At 38.5% G+C, this 18,407-nt stretch overlaps 1 non-coding gene across 1 annotated transcript; it reads left to right on the forward strand.

Annotated features, from left to right (window-relative positions):
• Positions 1-6,692: 6,692 nt before the first annotated feature.
• On the forward strand, positions 6,693-6,799 carry LOC141694528 (small nucleolar RNA R71). The gene has a single exon (XR_012563823.1). It is a non-coding gene; the product is annotated as a small nucleolar RNA R71 (small nucleolar RNA).
• The last annotated feature ends 11,608 nt before the right edge of the window (positions 6,800-18,407 follow it).

Raw genomic sequence — 18,407 nt, forward strand, 5'->3', positions numbered from 1 at the left:
GACCTACCAACCGGAAATAGCTCATCATAGGGGATCATGATATATGCTATGAAAATGCAACTAAATGGACTCACATAATATACAGAAACAATTATGCAAATAATTATGGTTTATATGAATAGCAATACAGGATTATGAATGAAGTACCACTACACATGTAATATGGTTCCTATATGAACACGACTCTACTACTACTAATCCTTAAATTACCACCCCCAAACTTAAAATATTCAATGACCTCATTGAAGGTAATAATAAGGATAACAAGAGAATACCTAACTGTCAGCAGGATCACCCTCTTCGGGTGGAGAACCAGGCGATGAATACACTGTGTTAGCTCTAAAAGATGGTCAATCAACCTCTACACCAGTGGCTCGAAAAGAACTACCTAGTGCCTGTGTCAAGTCCTCCGCAAAACGGCGGTGGATGTCATGCATGACATCAATACACCGAGTCAACCGTCTATACTGAGCATCACCAAAACCAGACCTATCAACTGCCTGCTGCGCATGAGAGGGTCCCTCTGTAGGCATGAGAGGATTCAGCCGGCCACCCTCTGCATCATCATAAATATACTCTAACCCCTTGTCATGGAGCACACTACCGTCCCATTCCTCCAACCTAGAAATCATAGAATGATCAATATGAGCACTCGGCATCTGCAACTGCTCCTCCTCAGACCACCAAACACCCACAGCTGTGCACAATTTAGTAACAATAGAGCCATGAGGAATCACCCCTGTCGTCTCACCTCGTAGAAATCGAAGCATGCTCTGATGAATGACATAACCAAGATCAATGTACTCCTCATTCAGAATCCCCCACAAGAGTATGGCCCGGTCCAAAGTGACCTCATGCGAATATGAAGAAGGCAGAATATTAACACACATGAACAAATTCCAGGTCGTCGCACACCTGTTCCTGGAAGAAGCAGGGAAGGTGAGCGGCTCTGTTGATCCTGCTTTGAATTTCCATGCCATACCCGGAACATATAGCTCCGCAAAGATATAATCCAAATCCAAATCAGCCCGGGTCTTGCGCGCCCAATCTTCAGCACCCCTAGGTTTTGCAGGTTGATGAAGAACCCAGCGAATAACAGTAGGACGATAATCCACAGTTAAACCCCGAACCATAGAAAATCCATTCTTCTCAGTCTTAGCATTGGCATAGAACTCCCGTACAATGCTTAATGGAACCGTGAATGGTTCCTCACAAAAGCTCTCTCAACCCATATCTGCAATCATCTCCACTAACTGCTCATCTAGAGCTGTAGGCAAGAATCCCCTCCCCTTTGCCACTGATTTAGACATCAATTGAGCAAATTCCGCTTGTGCCTCCGGTAAATTGAATTTGTTATCACCATCACCCATACTAGAGTCCTCTGTAGAAGAGGGATGAGTGCTACTACTACCAATAAATCTTGCTCTCTTAGGTGCCAGAATCAAGCAATTGGTTGTGAATTGAGTGCAAAAAGTGTATGTAGAGCAAAGGATTGTGGGTATATAAAGATGGGTAAGTATATAAGAATCGATATATGTAGTAGAGATATGAAGGGAGGTTGTTGTAAAATATTGGGTAGGGTTAGGGTAAATTTTGGGTAAACCCGTGTAGCAATTGTTTTATTTTTTTTTGCTGAACAGCGGGTAGGTGCGGGCGCGCAGGAAGAGGGTGCGGGCGCGCAGGAAGAGGGTGCGGGCGCGCTGAGCTTCTGTTAGACAAGCGCGGGCACGGTGGAGGATAGCACGGATGTGCTGAGCTACTGCCAATATATATATATATATATGCTACAATACTATAGAAACACGTGGGTTGCCTCCCACGAAGCGTTTATTTTCCGTCCTTAGCTTGACGTGAAGCTTCTAAATTCAAGTCGTAGCAAGAACGGCGATCACCGCTTCACGGTTCACCGTATCATCAAAGTAATGCTTCAACCTCTGACCATTAATCTTAAATGCCTGGTCTGGAAGCTTATTAAAAATTTCCACTGCACCATGTGGAAACACAATTTTGACTATGAACGGCCCTGACCACCTTGACTTAAACTTCCCTGGAAAAAGTTTGAGACGAGAATTGAAAAGTAGGACTTGCTGACCAGGCACAAATGACTTGTGAACCAACCTCCTATCATGCCATCTCTTTACCTTCTCCTTATATAACTTGTTGTTCTCGTAAGCCTATAGATGAAACTCATCGAGCTCATTAATTTGGAGCATTCTCCTTTCTCCAACAGCCGACATGTCAAGATTCAATTTCTTCAAAGCCCAGTACGCCTTATGTTCTAAATCAGCAGGAAGATGACACTCCTTACCATACACCAACTGGAAAGGAGACATACCAAAAGGTGTCTTGTATGCTGTTCTGTAGGCCCAAACAGCTTCATCTAGCTTCAATGACCAATCTTTTCGTGACGGACTCACCATATTTTTCGAGATTTGCTTGATTTCTCGATTAGACACTCTAGCCTGCCCATTAATCTGAGGATGATAAGTTGTGGTAACACGATGATTCACACGATACCTTTCCATTAATGCAGTAAATATGTGATTACAGAAATGCGTTCCCTCGTCACTGATTATTACTCGTGGACTACCGAAACGTGTGAATATGTTCTTATGAAGAAAATTTATCACCACCTTAGCATCGTTAAATGGAAAAGCCTTAACCTCAACCCATTTAGACACATAATCTACTGCCAGGAGAATATATTGATTGTTGCACGATGATATAAATGGTCCCATGAAGTATATTCCCCACACATCAAAAATCTCAACTTCAAGAAGCACGTTTAGAGGCATCTCGTCCCTCTTGGACATATTCTCAACCCGTTGACAGCGATCATATCTCACCACAAACTGATGAGCATCTTTAAACAAGGTTGGCCAGAAAAATCCCACTTGAAGAATACGGGCAATGGTCTTCTCTCCACCATAATGACCAACATACGCAGTGGCGTGATAATCTCACAAAATACCCTTCGTTTCACTATACGGAATGCACCTCCTGATTATATGATTTTCCCTCTGTCTGAACAAGAACGGCTCATCCCATCGATACCACTTCACTTCATGTAAAAACTTCTTCCTTTGAGCATAAGAAAATTCTGAGGGAATCACATTACTCATAAGATAGTTCACTATATCTGCAAACCATGGTTCTTCTTGTACCCAAAAAGTTGTTCATCGGGAAAAGATTCGTTGATTAACATGTTATCTTGTAAAGCTTTACCTTGATCTTCCAAACGTGATTGATGATCCAATACCTGGTTTTCCGTACCTTTCATGTCTTTGATTTCCAACTCGAATTACTGAAGCAAGAGAATTCATCGAATTAATCATGTTTTTGAATCTTTCTTCGAGACTAAATATTTAATAGCTGCATGATCAGTGTAAATCGTCACTTTTGTCCCAATCAAGTAAGATCTGAATTTCTCGAACCCGTAAACAAACACCAAAAGATTCTTCTCCGTAGTAGTGTAATTCAGCTGAGCATCATTAAGGGTTTTACTAGCGTAGTAAACCACATGGAAATATTCTCCTTTCTCCGACCGAGAACAGCTCCAACTGCAAAGTCTCTAGCAACACACATCATTTCAAAAGGCTCACCCCAATCAGGTGCAATGATAACAGGTGTTGTAGTCAACTTCTTTTTCAGAATCTCGAAAGCAGCTAAACATTCTTCATCAAATTTGAAGGGAACATCCTTCTCCAACAAATTATACAAGGGTTTAGAAATTTTGGAGAAGTCTTTAATGAATCACCGATAAAAACCCGCATGACCAAGAAAAATGCGGATTCATTTAACTAAGATTGGTGGATGAAGATTTTCAATAGTCTCCTCTTTCTCCTTATCCACTTCTAGCCCTTTTCTAGATACCTTGTGCCCAAGAATGATACATTGTTGCATCATGAAGTAACATTTTTCCCAGTTAAGCACCATATTGGTCTCAGCGCACCTTTTCAGCACCAAGCCCAGATTATACAAACACTCATCATATGAAGATCCGAAAACGGAAAAATCATCCATGAACACCTCTACATTTATACCAATCATGTCAGAGAATATGGCCATCATGCATCTCTAAAAAGTAACAGGTGCACCATAGAGCCCGAAAGAAACTCGACAGAAAGCGAAAGTGCCAAAAGGATAAGTAAAAGTGGTCTTCTCCTGATCTTCCGGGGCAATACAAATATGATTATAACCTGAGTACCCATCCAGAAGGCAATACTACTCATGACCAGCCAACCTATCAAGAATTTGATCGATGAATGGAAGCGGAAAATGATCTTTTCTGGTGGCTTTATTAACCTTCCGATAATCCATGCATACTCTCCACCTTGTGACTGTAGGAGTGGGATGAGCTCATTCTTCTCATTAGCTACAACTGTAATGCCTCCTTTCTTAGGCACACACTGCACCGGGCTCACCCATAAACTATTTGAAATAGGATAAATGATCCCTGCATCCTGCCATTTAAGAATTTTTTCTTCACCACCTCTTTCAGGATAGGATTGAGTCTTCTCTAATGTTCAACGGTAGGTTTACTTCATTCCTCAAGCAGAATTTTATGCATACAATAAGAATGGATGATTCTCGTGATATCTGTTATAGCCCATCTGATTGCTGATTTGAACTCTCTCAGAATTCGCAAAATCTTGTCTTCATCACTACTTGACAGGTTAGACGCAATAATAATTGGTAACGTAGATGCATCACCTAAAAATGCATACCTCAAGTGATCCGGCAGTGGTTTGAGCTCAAGTGTGGGAGCTTCTTCAATAGATGGTTTAAGACGTTCCTGAGATTTTTTTAGCTCTGCTATTCCAAGAGACTCGAATGGCATATCCAACTTCCTCTTCCACTGAGATGCATTCAACAACTGAAGTTGTTCTGCTCTTTCTTCGTCTTCAATATCAGATTCCCCTATTAAGGCTCTCTCTAAGGTATCTGACCTTAACAATTGCTCCATCTCCGAATTCACTACCGAGTTGAACAATTCTACTTTATAGCACTCCTCTTTATCTGTTGGGAATTTCATTGCATTGAACACATTAAAAGCGACATCCTGATCTTGAACCCTCATTGTAAGCTCTCCTTTTTGCACATCGATCAAAGTTCAGCATGTAGCTAAGAATGGTCTTCCCAAGATAATAGGAATCTTCTTATCCTCCTCAAAGTCTAGAATGACAAAATCAATAGGGAAGATGAGTTTATCCACTTTAACCAAGACATCTTCCACTATACCTCTCGGATATGTGATGGACCGATCAACCAGTTGTAAGGAAATGTTTGTAGGTTTTGGATCAGGCAGCCCAAGTTACATGAAGACAGATAATGGCATCAGATTGATACTAGCTCCCAAGTCGCACAAGAACTTGTCGAAAGATAACTTGCCAATAGTGCATGGTATGGTGAAGCTTTTAAGTTTAGGAGGCAATTTCTATTGTAGCACCGCACTGCACTCTTCCGTTAGAGCAACGGTTTCCAACTCTTCAATTTTCAATTTCCGAGATAGAATACCCTTCATGAACTTTACATAGCTCGGGATCTGTTCTAGAGCTCCCGCAAAAGGTATGTTAATATGCAATTTCTTAAAAACCTCCAGAAACTTGGCAAACTGCTTGTCGATCTTCTGCTTCTAAAGTCTTTTTGGATATGGATGAGGCGGATAGACCTGTTTGTTGCCTGTATTCTGCTCAGGAGTAGATTGTTCAGCAGAATTTTTGTTCATTTCTGCTTCACCGCCCTTCTGATAAGCTTTATCAAGACTTCCATTTTCTGGTTCAGGGGAGAGCGCGGGCGCGCTGAGAGGTAGCGTGGGCGCGCTGACCTTCTGCCCGTGCACTTTTTCATTTTACTCAGCTGTTGATGTTTGATGGTTAGCAACTTTTCCAGATCACAAAGTGATTGCTTTCAACTGTTCTTTGACTTCCCTCTTTCCTGGGTTAGCCTCTGTATCACTAGGAAGAGTTCCTCGTGGTCTATTCAGCAACACATTAGCAATTTGTCCTATTTGATTCTCCAAACTTTTGATTGAAACCACTTGGCTTTTACACATTAGCCTCAGTTCTTCCAATTCAGATTTTTCATTAGCAAACTGACCAGCACTTCCATGAGATTGTTGTTGCATTCCCTGTGGTTGAAATTATTGCCTTGGTGCATACTGTTGTTGAAAACCACGAGGGTTGAATGGCTTGGCTTCAAACTGCTGGTAAGGCTGTTGTGGATGTTGTATACTACTATGATTATTGCTCCAACTGAAATTAGGATGGTTTCGATTATTAGGGTGATAAACGGCAGGGACTGGTTGCTGTGGTATCTGAAAATTGCTCACAAAGTGTGCTGACTCACTAGATATAGCACATTGATCCATCACATGTGCACCTGCACAAAGATCACAAATACTTGCTATCTGATGAACTCCATAGTTGGTCAGAGAATCCACTTTCATAATCAACGCCTTTAGCTGAGCCGCTATAGCCATAGTTGTATCCACCTCCAGAATTCCTGCTACCTTGCCTTGTGGTAGTCTCTGAGTTGGTAACTGATATTCATTAGCGGCCATCATTTCAATCAGCTCATAAGCTTCCTCATAGCTATTAGCCCATAATGCTCCACCTGATGCTGCATCTAGCATGGGTCTTGACTGTGTTCCCAACCCATTATAGAAGCAATTGATTACCATCCAATCAGGCATTCCATGATGAGGATACTTCCTAAGAATCTCCTTGTAGCGCTCCCAAACTTCACATAAAGATTCTCCCGACTACTGTGTAAATTAAGTAAGAGCATTCCTGATTGCAGCTTTTTTTGCCATAGAGAAGAATTTAGTAAGAAATTTCTGAGCAAGATCCTCCCATGTCGTAATTGAACCTGCTGGTAGAGAGTGCATCCAGCTCTTAGCTTTATCCCTCAGAGAAAATGGGAAAAGTCTCAGTTTCACAGCATTTTCCGAAACACCGTTGAACTTGAAGGTATCATAAATCTCGATAAAATCCCTAATGTGCATATTGGGATCTTCCGTTGGAGCACCCCCAAACTGGACTAAATTATGTACCATTTGAATCGTGCCAGGCTTAATTTCAAAGGTATTAGCTGCAATGGCTGGTATGACAATGCTAAACTGAATATCATTGATTTTTGGTTGAGAATAATCCTTCAATGCTTTCGTTTCTACTACTAGTTCTCCCATTGCATGATCACTTCCGTTTCTACTTCTTCTAGTGTGCCCTTACGATATTGAGAACGTGTTCGCATACACTCTCACTCGAATACCCGAAACACACAAGCAAAGTAAAATTGGTAAGAGAAATAATCCGAGTCAGTGAACTTTAATGACCACTGATGACATGCACATAAACTAAATTTAACACCGGTTCCCGGAAGCGGCACCAAAAACTTGTTCACACAAAAAACACGCAAGCGTACACAGTCACAAGTAGTATAAGATTAAGTTTAGTTCGTAGTCACAGAGACTGGTTTAATTCAGAATGTGCACTTATGCAACAATGTATGATTATTATTCACTGCTAAGACATGTATCAAATTGAGTTTGATTATCTAAAAGTAATTATGCTAGAATGAATTAACTAAAAGATTAAAATCAAGTTACTTATATGAAATTAAACATGGGATTCCAACTTCATTAAATACTTCATTCAGAGTTTATGTCTTTAATCATGATATGTGATGGTTATGATAACTAATCAGACGACACGAAATTAGTACACGCTATCTTTCAATATACATATATCTTACCACTCAGCATCCACAAATTAGATAGAATCTAGCAGAAACCAATTATGTTTAGACCCTATATGTCTATAAGATTTGAAAATATAACGGTTTAAGAGCAAGTTATCCATTGAAATCACATAGGGCAGTGTAACTACGAATCATGCATGTCAAAACATCCATAAAACCTATGCTAGCATGGCAAGTTCTAAACCTCTATATCCACTTTCACATTCAATAGAGATTAACAATACGACTTAAATGTTAGATATGCATCCAAGAAGATTAAGCACAACCATACTAGGAAATCAATAATTCATCACACACTGAAATCTTTAAGGCAATCAACTACTAAACTCCATAAATAAATCTGTTAGATTCTCATGATAATGATTAGTTCATAATTGAACGGCTCGTCATCATGGGTTCCGATGAAAAAATGATAGTAAAAAGGTTCTGAATACTACAAGTGAATATTAAAGTATTAAGGTTTAGAAAAAATTCTGAAACGAGCATTCAAAGTATCACCTAATTAGAAGAATACAAAAATAAGATGTAGAACTAGATCTTCTTCTTCTTAGCCATCTTTTGCTCTCCACTTTTTTGTTTTTCCCTTCAGTTCTCGTCTTCTGATTGATATCTTATGGTATTTATACTTCTAGATTACTTTGACCGCATGAAACTTCCAATCAGAATCAAAACAGGATTTCTTTCTGCACGACCTAGCGTGGGCGCGCCAAGACACAGTGCGGGCGCGCCAAAGTAGAGGGCTGCCGCGCTTGCCTTCTGCAAAAAAAATTTGCCTTTCTTTGTTTCTCGCTCTGCTCCTATGGCAAGCTTTCGCCCTTCATTTCATGATCTCATTCCACCATAGAAGCATAGAAAAGTCCATTCCCGCCTCTAGCTATAGCTCTGCAAAGACTCAACAAAAATGCATTAAAAATACCACATACTTGAGGTCACGTCAACTTAAGCAGATATGAAGCATTCTAAATGGATATAAAATCTACTTATCAGAAAATATAGAAGTTCAACAAATCTAACACATAAAGTAATTAGTCTTACAAATTGCACAACTTCAAAAGAGGGCTGGCACCTCGAGTATTAAGATGAGTTGGTTGAATAAAGTTAAAAGAAAAAGCATAATCAGGGCACGCCCTGAGTATCATCACTTGGAGGAATTGTTTGAAGAGGAACTAAAGGGTCAACCTCAGACGTGTACTTAGTAGAATCATCTGTAGGCGCGCCTTCTTCTTCTTGCAGCCCAAGTTTAACTCTTCTTTCCTTTATTTCTGCAGCATAATCCTTCTTGAACTCCTACATCTCACCAACTGTCTCCTACCCAAACTTCTCAAAAGTATAATCTGGGTCATTTACCACGAACCCAACCATATAGGAGTGAAATCCCTGAGCAAATGCGTCATCTGTAATTTCCCTCTTTTCGTCTAACCAACCATCCCTCTGTTGCCCTTCAAGGTACTCTATCTTGAGCTTTGCTTTTTCCAGTTCTGTGTGGAGGAGTTCAGCCTTTTTGTTAGCAATGTCAAGTTGAGAGCCTTTGTTTTCTATCTAACCCTTAAGAAAAGAGATTTGAGATTCTTTTGCATTGATATCCTTGGAGTGGAGAAGATCCTTATCTTTGAGATTGTTTTGGAGAATGTTGTTGTCTCCCTGTAGTCTCTTATAGAGGGCATTTTCCTCCAATAGTTTATCCATAGCTTGAGTAGAGTGGAACAAAAGCTGGCAAGAAGCTTTGACTGAGGCCCTAGTGGATTCATCCAAATTCTTGCCTGCCACTGCCTGACGTCCTCAACTGTGACATAAAGGGATCCAAGGGGGCCTAAGTAGTTGAGGGCCATGGAAGTAGGGTTGGAAGGCGTGCCTTCAGTCCTGGATTTCTTTGACGCGCCCTGTTTCTTAGTGAGATCTACAATCATCCTTTTCAGTATGGGAGCTGATTGGGCAATATGAACAGGAGTGGGGGTGGAAGACTAAGTTTTCTGGGCATCTTTCTTTTGCGCCCATGCCTTGGGTTGGTCACTAGGACGCACCCCAAATGACCCGGGAATCCTTTAGGGAGCCATATCTGTGCAAAAAGTTCAGAAAATTTATTAGTGCTGTTAAAAGAAAAGGAAAACGCCTTGGTAAGGTGCGTCCTCATTACATGATCTTCAAAACAAAGGTAAAGGTCACAACCGCTAAATGGAAAATAACAATTATATGCAAAAAGAAGGAAAACAATATATTGCATAAATAAATCTAGGACGCGCCCAAATACGAGGGCATGCCTTAATTAGACATTTAGTCCAAGATCATTCGAGAATATTGAAACAAAAAAACTATATTAAAAAAAGACTTTAAAAAAAGAGGGACGTGCCCAAATGAGAAGGCGCACCCAAGCAATTACACTAAATTAAACTTGTGGCAGTTTCTCCCTGAAGAGTACTATCTTTCAATTCTTCTTCTTCTTCTAAAAACTCTTCATGACTATCCACATCAATAACATGGAAAACAGGGTTACCCTTCCTAAATTTTATGTATTTACACTTTGTCCCTACTTGGTCGGATAGGATTCCCACTCGCATCAAATTAGTCTTGGTGACTAATGTTTTCAGATTCCACTTTTCGGCGGCCACTCTAAGCAGGGCTTTTGCACACTTTTTAGGCGCGCCCTCTAGCTCTCTTACTACTTGTTTGTCTAATAAAATAAAAATATGCAAAATAATAACGTATGCAAAGAATAGAAAAAAGGAATTTTATGATAAGAGAAGGTGCGCCCTTACTTGGTGAAGAGTTAAACTGGATTCTGGTCCTTGGAACATCGTATAAGTAAAAAAAAAATTCTTTCCAACTCTTTTCATGACTTACTTTGCCTGAGGAAAATCCTTTTTTATTGTGCTACTTGTCCACTACCAAATAGTAATATCCATTGTCAGATTTTCTCAGGCTGAAGAAATGGCTTACTTTATCCATTATAGGTTGAGGAAAACCTAAGTCCATATATAAAATGAACAAAGCAAGAACAAATATATAACTGTTGGGGAAAGTTGAAGCGGTGCTACATCATACAACTCAATCACCTCTCTTAGATAGGGGTGCAAGGGAACGCCCACACCCAATGAGACTAACTTTGGGCTAGTCACCATCCTTGGAATTCTGAAGTTTCTTCCATAGTTGAAAATGTGAGGCTGTATCATACTAAGTGGACGCGCCCAAATTCCTTCCATATCATAGAACTCCATCAACCATTATTGATGTTCATCAGAACAGGCTGATGATAGTCTCACAAAGAACAGCTTTCCTTGATATTTCTTGAAACGCTTCTTCATTGATTCAGTATATGGCTCGTATTTGCTCCAGTCAAAATCCAATTCGCTGTTAGAAACCTCCCACTGCTCAAAAGTTATGGGTGAGGGTCCAGGAGAATTGAAGAATTGGAGTGTGTCTTCATCAAAGAAGTTCATCTCATCTCGAAGAGGTGGAGAACCCTCTCCAGGCGTGCCCTCAGTATCTGAAGAGGTAGGCGCGCCCTGTGATGGTTGTGGAGACAGGCTAGGGGAAATAGATTTATATGAAACTCTCTAAGCTCCAGCTCCCACATTTACCCCTATCTCTACCTTTCTATATTTGTTTGTATTTAATTCTTCGAGCCAATCATCCAGGTCATTGTCTTCTGGAAGTGGTGATCTCTCTTTAGAAATTAGCTTCTTTTTTCCCTTCCTTTGAGTTAAAGGGACATTATCCAAAGAAGATCTATTTGAAGATTTTTCCATGAGTTTACCTTTCTTAGAGTATTGAATAAGACACACCACTCGTTCTAAGAATTCGGGAGTTTGATGGGTGTCTGGGAACTATGGTTTGAAATAAATGTTTGGAGGTGAATATAGCCCGAGCTTAGTAAGAAAATCCTAGAATGGGTGGAAAGGAGAAAATGTGTCTTCGTCTTCTAGCTGTCAAAACAAAAGGAAAAATCTATTGAAGGCGCGTCCAAAGAATAATAAGAGAGAAAGAATGACAAGAGTAGAAGACGTGCCCTAACTAAAGACGCGCCTTGAGTTGTGTATTACCATATTAGGTGTCGAAATAAAAAGAAAACATGGCAAGATGGCGTACCCTGTTTGAAAAGAGAATTATATATATTTGACCTATACTAAGATGGCGCGCCCTAAAAAGATAATTATTTGTACCTTTATTGTGAAGATCTAAAAGCATATCTCATAGAGGTTCTCTGGGCGCGTCCTAATAAACTAAATTGGGTATAGATGGTTGTTAGGTCACACAACACTGTAGAAGAGGGTTGAATATAGTGTTTATACAATCAAATCGATTTAACACAAGTATATAACAAAGATCAAGTATATTGAATAAACTCTATTACAATAAGAACTGTTGTTCTCTCTCAGTAATGAACAAATATCACTAAGAGCTGCTAGGTTACAATGTATATTCTTCTCGATAATGATAACACATATAGTGTAAACCCTGAGTCTGCGTTTATATAGTACACAGTTACAAGATAACTTTTAATTGATATGGAATATAATTCTATATCCTAAAATATATCAGTCAGATATATTCTAAAAGTCTTTTAGTCTTCTAACTCTTTTTATGCATATCTTCTTTTGTTTAGTCTCGATCTTCTATTGTAAATCAGCTTCTTTCCTTATATGAAAGTCTTCCTGCACTTAAGTTCTGATATGACCTTAAGTTCTGATATTAAGTTCTGACTTTCAGTAAGTCCTGATTTCAGTTTGTCCTGATATGTCCTGTTTGTTAAGATCTGAAAACTAAACATGAATCACATTAGACATGACATCTCAAATATATATCTAACAATCTCCCCCAACTTGTAAATTATGCAAAACATACAAGTTAATAGATTTGATGATATCAAAAACATTTAAGTATAAATGCAAATAAGAGTTTAACTAGATAACTAACTACAACTTATAGTCCTTGTAGCTTTTACCAATCTCATTGAGTCAATCTGAATCCATAATGATTCTTGACAAAGCTTGATATCATCTTTTCTTCTTTAATCCTCAGGACTTGAGACATTGTAGTCTTGACTTGCCTCATCTCTTCATTATGACTTTCAATCTGATAGATTGCAGTCCTTAAAGCAGAGATATGGTTTCTTTCTAAACCATCATTCAGTCTTATTACCCTAGGATGAGAAGAATCTTCATTGTAGTATAGACATTTCTCATTCAGTAACACTTCAAGCTTAGCAGAATCCTTCTTCATTGGAGTTTCACTTTTATCATCTTCAACAATATTTGGAATGAATTCTATAACTCTTGAACCAGAAATTCTTGCTTTATCTCTGATGGTCTTCAATATGAAATTTGACCATCTCCTGGTAATATCAGACTTTACCTCTAAAAGGTAATGAAAGAATTGAAGTTCTTTCAGAGTTTTGTTTAACACATCTGATTCTGACATTTGATATGTCCTTCCATCTTCAAGAAATAGAATCAGATTTTCCTTGACATTGTGCTTGTCATGAGCATCCAGTACCACTTGAACAAAGATAACATTATCAAGTTGTTTATGTGTAACATCTTCAAGAGGTTTGTCAGTCAATAGAAATGGATCTCTAGTAGCAACTTCAACTCCTGTCTTAATCTTTGCTTCATCAGAACCTAGTCCAGCCCTGTCTCTTGGTTCTCTAGCATTTAACCCAATAGTCATGAAAGTAGACAGTAATTGACTTTTCTTTGGATCTGATGGTTTGACATTTTTCCACAGAAGTTTCTATTTATCAGCTACTTCCATCTTGTCTAAATCAACTTGAGCACTGTCAGAGGTTGATATCTTGATGATTTTATCAGAACTTGCTGTCTCTGGTGTAGATTTCACTTCTTCACTCTGAACAACTTGAGCCTTCTCAGAGGTTATCTTTGATTCTTCATAAATCTTCTTTCTTTTCAGAGTTTGAACATCTTCATCTTCAGCAAGAATATCATCAGTAACTTTAACCATTTTGCATAGTGGCTTTATCAGAATTTGAGGAATTTTCATCTTTAGTGGCTTGGTTGGTTCATCAATTTTTCCTTTCCTTTTGTCTTTGGGATCAATCTCAGATTGTGATCTTGTTTTGGGCTTTGATGCCTCAGTATCTGACTTCTCCTTGATCACAATGCCTTTTACTTCTCAAAATCTTTTGTTGCAAAAAAACCTCCAAGGCCTAAAGTAAAATCTTTTGTTTCAAAATCCATTCCTGGATTATGCTTCAAAAATAATCTTCTAGCAATTTCCTCATCAAGTGTCTGAATATTGGGATCTTTGTAGTAGACTGTAGTCTGCTTTCCCTTGAGCTTTAGAGTTTGCATGAACTTTTGAGAATCTTAACTTCCACCTTGTATTTGAACATCAGGCTTTGTCATCAGACTTTGCTCATCAGAACTTGATATCAGATTTTAAGTTTCAGTACTTGCTATCAGATTTTGAGTTTTAGCAGCTTCAGAAATTGTCTTCTTTTGAGTAGAAGATTTGCTTGCTTCAGTAATTAGTTTCCTTGAAGAAACCTTGCTGCTCTGCCCTTTACTTTGAACTTGACCTCTACCCTTGCTAGGGTTTCCCTGGTCATCAGCTTCATCATCTTTCTTCTTATTTATTTGATCATTAGAGCATTTGGACTTAACTATCTTCTCCCCCTTTTTGGCTTCATCTGATAGTAGGAGTGAGAGAAGAAGCTCCATTAAAGATTGAATATCATTCAATTGAGCCTGTTGAGAAGCTTGATTTGCCAGAACCTCCGAAATTTGGGCATGTTGCTTCTCTTGAGCTTTCTCAATTCCTTCTACTTTCTCAAGTGTAGGTCTGATAATCCTTGTCTTGTCAAGCTTGATTTGTATATCTAGATTGTTAAATGATTCTTATAGTGTATCAGCCTTTACTTGAGTTTGAGAGTGAAGACCTTGAAGGTTCTTGGTAGATAGAGCAGTGATCTTGAGCTGTGTCTTGATATCAGAATTTATCACAAGCTCATCAGCTTTAGCAATGTGCTCTGTCAGAACTTTAGAGCTTGGAATGAAATCAGAATCATTCCACTTCTTGGTCCACTCTACTCCTCTATGAGTTTCATCCCAAGGTACAGGAGCATCCTGTACAACAAATTTCTTGACCAATGCTTCCTTTCCAAGTACAGGAGCTGGAGTATGTACTGAGACACTATCTCCAGAGCTGGATGAAGACTCATTATTCTCTGATAACACAACAGTGTGTGAGGCTATAGGAGTTTCTAATTTATCTTTATCTAAATTCTGATCTTCAGGTTCTTGATCCAGAATTGGTTTAGATGGTATCTCAGCATCAGCATTTAAAATTGGAGAATGAGGTGGAGATGTCTGAGCTGCTATAGGAGCTTCCAAATACATAATAGTAGGAATGTGCAGCCTATTGATGTCAATTTTAGGACTTAAGCCTGAATCTTCAACTATAACATCTTCATGAAGAGGAGAGACTGGAGGTGTAACCACTGTATCAGGAACAGTGTCTTGGACTGTAGCTGGAGGTGGTAGAGATTCAATGATAATTGGCTCTTTTGAGATCAGAGATTCCTGATCTCCTTCCTCAGCTTCTTCAGTATCTTCTGATAGAGGCTTAGCTAAATGTCTCTTAGCCCTCATTTTCTCCAATCTCCTTGCCAATGAAGGAGTTGCTTTATCATCAGAGTTTAAAATTCTTTTCCTCTTCAAGGTATCAGAACTTTCAGCTGCAGTTGCTTTCTGAGAATCCACAGTCTCAGCTTCAACAGTCACAGGTTCTGATGCATGAACTTGTACTTGTTCTTCTTCACTATCAGACTCATCCCTGAGAATCATATTTCTTCTCTTTTGTGGAGGTTGAGGAACAGACTTTGCCCTCTTAGTCTTGGAAGATGAAGGTCCGATTGTATGTGCTGATGGTTGGTGTTGTGAAGATTGAGCTGATGGTTGGAAGTAAGTTCTGATTGTTGGTTGAGTTGGTTGAGGTTGAGAGGTGGTTGGTTGTGTAGGTGCTGATGGAGGTTGGGATGATTGGACATCATGATATATGGTAGAATATGTGGCTGGATCAAAGTTTACCAAAAACTGTTTGACAGAAGTAGGAATCTGGAGGGGTCTCAAAATAGTTTTCTTATTATCAGTAGATAATAAGTCAGTAAAGGCTCTCTTAGCAAGCTTAAATGGTTCGATTAACTCACTTTCTAATTGGGGTGCATCAGATCAACAAAAACTATAAATAAGATAACAGAATTTAGCAAAGTAAACTGTATTTCCATCTTCTGTCATCCTATCCTCAATAAAGCCTAAAATAGCACTTGCATAATCAAAATAAGTTTAATTAATGAGAGCATACCCGATTTGTTAACTGTGAATAGGGATTGCATCAAAATTAGAACATTTGTTGGCGAAGGCCTTTGTGATGCAGTCAAAGAAGAAACTCCATTCCCTCCTTATGTGAGGTCTCTTCAATTGACCCAGGTTTGCCAATGTCTTTTCATACCCAGAACTAGCCATCATCTGCTGAAGGACTGGCTCCTCAACAGTTGAACTATAGACACAGTTTTCTGGCAAAAGTAAAGCCTGTCGAACTTTAGCCAGAGTCACTACATGCTCATCCTCCCCTGTTGAAAAAATGATACTTGGGGACCCATGAGCACCACCATTGTAACACCCCCAAATCCGGGGTCGGGGATCCGGGTTGTCACGAGTTCTATTTCCCTTAATAATACTTAATCTTAATAATCAACCAACTACTGCGTACTGTGACCCCACAATACACACACACACACACCACAAGTTATAGTCTCAGAGATAAATACCAAAAATAACACAAGTCATTTTATTCCATAATTATAAGTCATTACACCTCAAAAGGGTTTCTGAATAAATTTACACATTCTTTGCCATTATTACAATTCATAAATATATATAAGTCTGGTACAACAAAAGTTGAAAGCCTAGCCTATTGGTAGACCCTACCTCAGCTACAACGGCATCAACGCCTACAGGAAACTGCTGAACGTTTCCTATCCGCTCGCGAATTGGGAGCTTGATCCTGTTCATCTTGTCTATCTGTTGTTGTGTGATGAAAGAAGAAAGCAAGGGTGAGCAACAAGCCCACCGAAATAATATGTATTATAATTAACAATATATGAGCATTCTCATAGTACTCATGAAAGTCTTGGTCAAGAAGAAATGAACCAAGTTTGTTATTTTAATGCGACGAAGTCGCAAAATATTCAGTATACATATATACTTCTCAAATCTTTGAAATCCTCTAACATGTCTAATATACACAGAGTTCCAGTTTAAAACTGTATAAAATATCGTTGCAAGGTGATCTCATATATCTAACCTTGTCTCAATATTTTTCTGAAAATCTTTGTCATGCATAAGATAATCATTTACTAGATATAAGTTGAAAAGATGAAGTTACAAGATACTCCCATATACTTATATCTTTTCCGAATACTACTTGAACTACCACCGTTCAAGTTATAATTAGTTTCAAAAGTTCATCACACAGATGAGACTACAAGATAATACTTGAATAGATTCAATCTTTGAAATATTATTGAATGAAATGAAGTTACGAGATACTTCATTAAGTCCCGATATATATATATTCATATATATATCTCTCATACATTTTCTGAAAACCTCTGTCATGTAAAGTATGAACAGAGTTGCAATATCCAATGAATTTGGAAAGAAAAGAATTTTGGCATAAACCCGATATCTTGCTGATCAGGCAAAGATACCAATAAGTAACCTTTTCTACTGTACATGGATGAATTCCTCGCCGGTCATCACCCTGGCCGCATTAGGACCTCGCGCTAGACCGTTACCCGGCCACTCACGCGTGGATGGACTGTCACCCGGCCTCTTACACCTTCATAGACTATACCCCGGCATGTCGCTTATGCCGACTCAATTAGATGGACTTACTTCCCGAACGTTGGGCAAGTAATCAAATTGTTTTCTCAAAACAACAACCTCGTTGCGAATATAAAATACACCACAGAGCCGGATCCCTAAGATTTTTGAGCGAATATTCAAGTCTCCTTCAAAAGGAAGATCTTAAATCTGAAAACGAGTTTTGGGATCCGCTCTAACTTTTAAAATCATTTTGAAGACTCGAAAACATTTTTAAGAATGTTTGGAGTAATGCTGATTTAATGAAATAAATCAGTCCCGATATATTAGAAAATATCTGAATATTATTATTTAAATAATATTCCCATAAGGATAATCCTTATAAAAATAATTGAAGTAAAAGTTTTAAAACTTATACTTGAAATGAATAATAAATAACCAAAGATATACTTATACGAAAGTACGATCTTTATTTGAATAATCGAAAATAAGTTTGATTATCGAAACATTATTCTTTAATAAAATAAAGAATATTATTTAATAAATAAGCGGAGTCATAAGTCCTCAAATGAATATTCAAAATAATAATCATTAATAAACGGAGTCTTAAGTCCTCGAATGAATATTCAAAATAATATTCATTAAATAAAGTAAACGGAGTCTTAAGTCCTCGAATGAATATTCAAAATAATATTCATTAAATAAAATAAAGTTATCGAATAAACCTTATTCGATTAATAGTTTTGAAAACTATATCAATATATATATATATATTATACTCGGGAACATCGACTCCCGGTTTAGAAA

Source organism: Apium graveolens, chromosome 10, assembly GCF_009905375.1.
Source record: "Apium graveolens cultivar Ventura chromosome 10, ASM990537v1, whole genome shotgun sequence".
Taxonomy (NCBI): Eukaryota; Viridiplantae; Streptophyta; class Magnoliopsida; order Apiales; family Apiaceae; genus Apium; species Apium graveolens.